Source organism: Homalodisca vitripennis, unplaced genomic scaffold, assembly GCF_021130785.1.
Source record: "Homalodisca vitripennis isolate AUS2020 unplaced genomic scaffold, UT_GWSS_2.1 ScUCBcl_10691;HRSCAF=19684, whole genome shotgun sequence".
Classification (NCBI taxonomy): domain Eukaryota; kingdom Metazoa; phylum Arthropoda; class Insecta; order Hemiptera; family Cicadellidae; genus Homalodisca; species Homalodisca vitripennis.
This window is the reverse complement of record NW_025786801.1, coordinates 1-5,958: the sequence shown is the minus strand read 5'-3', so window position 1 is coordinate 5,958 and position 5,958 is coordinate 1.

Here is a 5,958-nt window from a genome sequence, read left to right as displayed (position 1 = left end):
TTTGTCGGCCCCTCCGTAAACGTTGGCACAGTGTTAAAAAACTGGAGATGGAATTTTTCACGTCTTCAGAGTTAAAGTATTCCAATTTGAGTAGTTGGGAATTACTGTCTTCCTGTGCCTTCTTTACACAGCCTCCATTGAAAAGAAATTTTTTCGATTGTTATTATTTTTAATAATTTCTTTTCCTACAGATAGACCTTGCAATCTCTTGAGTAGGTTAGATGCCTTCCTCTGCAGTTTAGCATCGGAGAGTTTATTATTGCACCCTTCTTTTGGTATCCTTTGTCACAGAGATGCCGGGAACACTGGTCTCTGGATTCGTTACAAATCCTTGCTGGAGTATCCGAATCATTGGGCAGCGGAAAAGAAATTGTTGCAGGGTTGGGGATCTCTAAAATATGGCCGAACACGATACATACAAGTAATTCTGACTTCAATGGAATCAGGAGGGACTAGATTTAGAGGTTATCATTACCATTGCATACCTGAGTTCTCGTCCTCACTACAGACCACAGTCTCCACAGAATAAACAAAACGCATTTTGCAGGAAATTAAGTGAGGCATGGGATTGAAACTGAAAATTTCCGCCTGTTCACAAATACTTCACATTTTTCAAGGAATGTTTGTTGCCTTGTTGCAGTTCGCCAGCTTCCAACAAGATTGGTAACGTCTCACCAGTGTCAGATTTCGTATTAGATATATAGCTTTGATTGAACATTAAAAAACTTTAATGTTGTAATACCTTAAAGGGGGCCGGGGTGTGGGGGGGCGGGGGGGGGCGGGCCTCCATTCTTGGCTAGTAATTGGCCCGCTTCCCTCTGACTCACTTACAAAGAATAGTGGGAAGAAGTACGGTGTCAAAATCCTTCTTTCTTTTAGCATACTACCCGCAACTTCTTTTAATTTCGAAATTCTTGATTCAGAGAGTAGAGGGTTGGCGCATCTTACCCATATCACTATGGAACCCTATATTACAATGATTCCGTGCGATATACTGGAACGGTTCAAACAAAGGGACTAAGAAGAAAGGGGAAGTAAAGAGGGGAAAAGGGGACTTACTGAAGAGTTTTCAGACTCCAGAAATAGAAGAGGGGTAGCTAAAGTTGGCCAGAAATTAGGAAAGAAAATGTGTAATCTCGTTTCGAAAGGGAAGTAAAATGAAGATCCCATGGAACCGCAGGGCATAATAGTCGCTAAGTAAGTGACAATGTACATGACTCGTATGCTTCGGTTAACCCGTGGTTAACCCTCATTAATTGAGGTAGAGGTTGTTTTAGTGTCCAAACTGATTACAGGCATTATGATATCCCAGTTAATTGGCTTTTTTAATTCAATCCCGAGAATAAAAGTCAAGCTTAAAATTCAACAGAAAAATAAACATTTGGAATTATTGTCTCAGAGGAGATGATTATAGCAAAACAAATCTCATTTAAGACCAAAAACAAGTCTACTTATCTAACTTCTGGGTCCTCATAGAGGTTTATAAGCTCTGGGGATCACACAAATTAAAATTGAATATTGTTGTTCTTACTAGATGGATTTGTACAACTAAGGCACACGAATATAAATCTAAAAACTAAAACACAATCGTTTGGTGGTGTTATCGTTTATTCTCCAATTGATTTACACCGATATTCGCGGACTCTCTGAGCATGTAATTTTCTGCTCGTAAACATGAGAACGTCAAGACATGTCCAATTTAAATGAACATTCCAACACACTCATGACATAGGTGATTGTCACTGGAAGATATATTCCATTTTAAAATTTATGTTAAAGAGCAGTGTTTTTTTTTAAGCTCTGAAGTTGGAGAATGATAAAACTAGTGTTTTTGTAAGTACCCATGAATTTCTCTGCAAAACATTCTGTAATGTTTGAATTTAGTTTCTGGTGAAGGTAAATTTTTACCTGAGGACACAATTCCGAAATTAATAATATTTTGGTTGTGTGTTTAGGCACGTGTTTTAAGGATGTGGTATTTGATTTTTCTATCTAAATTGTCTTGGTGGAAACTCTTCTGAAGGGCAGTGGATTTTGTAAATATCTGGTTTTTTTCTGTTTGTTGCCTATAAAATCAAAGACTCTTCTTCCTAGGGAAAGATATTATCTGGGATAAAAAGTTTAAAGGAGAATTGAATTCCACTAGTCAAATACGTTTTTAGGCTTATTATACCACCTAGGTTACAGCCGTCTAAAGTTAGGCCAAATTTCTCAAAATGTTTTAAAAATTCACTGAAAATGTATGCCTTAAGACCCTAACTTTTCATTTTCCAAACATTTACTATATATATATCACCTTCAAATTTAAATATTCACCCCCTCCCCCTTGGCCAACTCTCCACCATTACAGAAGATCAACATTATTTTTATCAATATCACGAGGGCTAAATTGGAGTTCCACTGACCAGATGCCACATAAAACTGTTCTCAATTTAGTTCGTCTTGCCTCTTTTTTTATTATTACGTTATCACCAAATTAGGTAGCTTGTATGTAATTATATTGAACGACATTGGTTACTTTTATATTTATATGTTTGAACTTAGAATAACGTATTTAAATTATATAGCAAGGTAAACAATTTTATTACATTAAATGCTAATGGTTAAGTCCTAATAAATTATCGATTTTTGATTATTTTTTGGGGAACTTCCCATCACCGATTCAATCCTATAGTGTCTGGTTGATGTTGATTTCAATCAGTGGGACAGTTTTCAATCCGTTACATTTAGTTGTTAAGCGAATGTGAAAATTATTCTCCATGGCTAGATCATAGCTGGGAATACCTACGCCACCCAGTCCTTTTTTTACACAAAGTGCCAGGGCCATTATTGGTACAAAATTGGTTATACAAATTCAGAGTTTACTGCAACCTTAAAACTGTTACAACTCTTCAACAATGAAACATTGCTCTTTATGTTCTTACTCCAAACCGTTCCCTTATTTTTAACTTCCTGGTCGTATCTACTGGTGACATTAACTTCTTTATCGTACAAGTATGTCTCTCAGATTGAAACCTTAAACTGTTTTTGTCTGTACTCTCTCAATTCAATAATTTGCTTCATCGTCATAGGAAACAGACATTTTTGTAATCAAATAACTGCTGACCAGGTTTCTGTGGGAGCTGCAGACATTCAATTTCCTTGTCGTGACATAGAGGGGTCAAAACAGATGAGTCAATAACTTTCCCTACATTTGCCAATTTAAGCTAGGAACAACAACTTTTCCGGGTTCAATAATAATTGGAGGACCCAGGAGGTTAGATAAAATTTGCCACATTTCAAAACTTGTTGGTTTATGAGATTTTATTTTGTAATTCATCTCCTCAGAGATTATAATCCAAATGTTATTTTCTGTTGATTTTAAGCTTGACTTTTATTCTGGGTTGAATAGAAAAAAAACAATTTACTGGATGTTTTAATGCCTTGTAACAGTTTGGACACCAAAACACCGTCTCTAAATTAATGAGTGTTTAATTTTCTCCTTCAATCTGATGTACATGTTCATTTTCGTCTCCTCTTGCTTCTAGTAGTTTCGTCAGTGGCTCTAGTTGTTGGTAGGGATGGCGCCAGGGGCCCAAATTTAGGAAGGCTCAGTAGGACGACGATGCTGGGCGCGCCGCCCTCTGAAAATATAACGGTTGCGCCGCGGCCAGGTGTTATCTTTTAGATGAATCTTGTGATTTTAAAATACTACAACTGACTAATCTATTCTTGATTCCTTGGTAGTTGCTTAGATAACTGTATATTACCCGAGCTGAACCTCCCTGACTCAATAAATTTTTGTTATCAGAAGCACATTAACCCTTGCAAACCGTTTTTTTTCGGCAAACTTCATCTTCCTGCAAAATGCATAAAGTGAGGTTGTGATCAGAATTCCAGTTTGAACATATTTCTCGTTTATTTTGGACATATAAATGTATACTGGTAAATGTATTTAATGGTAAGTAGATAATATTTACTTTTTATATTAGTTTTATGGCAACAGTTGCAAAATATTACCTTAACAAAATACCCAAAAAGTCATATTATAAACCTTTTAATCATTATTATCAACATAAGGCCTAATTAAAACGAGATTCTATTGTTAATTTTTGGCCTTATAGTAATTGCTATCATCCTAAACCCTTTTCAACCTTATTCTTGTAACTCAGCTGAGTTTGACAATAATTTATTACAAGCGAAATTACATATAAGCGATTTGAAACTTGCCAATAAAAAAAGCAGCCTGAATGAATGGTCCGAAAAAAATTTGACCCATGACTAATATTAATTAATTGCAAATTGAGTAGGCCTAATCACTAAATTTACTTCCTATTTTGCATTTTACTTTTCATAATCACTTGTACTACCGTACCTAATCTTGTCTTAGTGCGGTAACAGGTATTTAGCTGTGATATTTAACAAATCCATTTAAGTCAATTTCAATCATGCCAATAAAATATCAATAACTATTGAGGTTTTGAAGGAGCATAGATCCTTTAAGGCTCTAATTCACACTCTCGCCAGGTTCAGAGCAATTCCGACTTGCCCCAACGTTTGGGAAGTGAGGATTTTGAAGCTAGCTTGAGTCCACATTACAAGACCATCGGACATAGGCTCGATCCCACCATGTCAATTGGCTGAACCGCACCGATGCTTACACTCCTCCTCAGCATTACCTGGTTATCAAAGTGAGAAAGTAATTTTAGCACTTAAACATAAAAGTTCTTCCGGCGAGTGACGACTCCCCTACCTCCCCATCATGGTCAGGCTTTCCATCAGGTTTTCAAAAAATCGCCATCCACCTTCATGTGGGGTAAGGTGTTAGCAGTTCCAGGTCTTGGACCTGCTCCCATCGGAGTTTGCAGAAGAACCTTGGTTGCCCATCACTAATCCTGTGTCAAACCGTGAGGCCCACATCAGAGGCTTACCATCAGGTTTCAGAAAAAATCGCCATCCACCTTCATGTGGTAGGTTGTTAGCAGTTCCGAGGCTGGACCTGCTCCCTCGAAGTTTGCAGAAGACACCTTGGTGCCATCACTAATCCTGTCAACCGTGAGGGCCCCCACTCAGAGGCTTTCCATCAGGCTTTTTTCAAAATCGGCCATCCACCTTCAATGTGGTTAAGGTGTTAGCAGTTCCAGGCTGTACCTGCTCCCTCGAGTTTGCAGAAGAAGACCTTGGTTGCCATCCACTAATCCTGTCAACCGTGAGGCCCCCTCAGAGGCTTTACCCAATCAGGTTTCAAAAATCGCCAATCCACCTTCCAGTGTGGAGTAAGGTGTTAGCAGTTTCCAGGCTGTACCTGCTCCCTCGAGGTTTTGCAGTAAGGAACCTTGTGGGGGTTGTAGTGTGCATCCACTAATCCTGTCAAACCGTGAGGCCCCATCAGAGGCTTTCCGCAAACCTTGTATTTCACACACGTTACCAGTTCATCTGGTTGCTGTGGTTGTAGCAAGGAGGAAGGCCCATGTGTCGTAACATCAAGGAAGGTGAGTACAAATATGTTTCCCTGTGCTCATGCTCATAAGCAGCTTTTGATTTGATCATGTTTCAATGAAAACTCTCATCTTTGTTTTATCAGGGTAAGTTAAACATTTGGCCCATTTTTCTCACTGTAAAAATCGCACTATTTATGATTTGACGCTTCTTACGTATATCTGCTTTTATTAAAGGAATGGTGTTTTTTACAGTCAAATTTTTTATTTGATAATGTGTAGCATGAGGTACAACTACATTTATAACAAATTTATGTGTACATATCGAAATCTGTGCAAAGTCATGCATATGTCACTATAAGTTTCAATTCCATGATAGGTGTTGCACAAAAGCGTTCCATGGGACCAGGATATTTAAAATTTTTACAGTCTTCTATAAAACGGAGTAAAATGAAATACCAGGGTTTAACTTTTGATTATTCCAATAAATAATATGAACTCAATTTAATTTACAATGTCAGTGATACAATTTTTCTTTCTC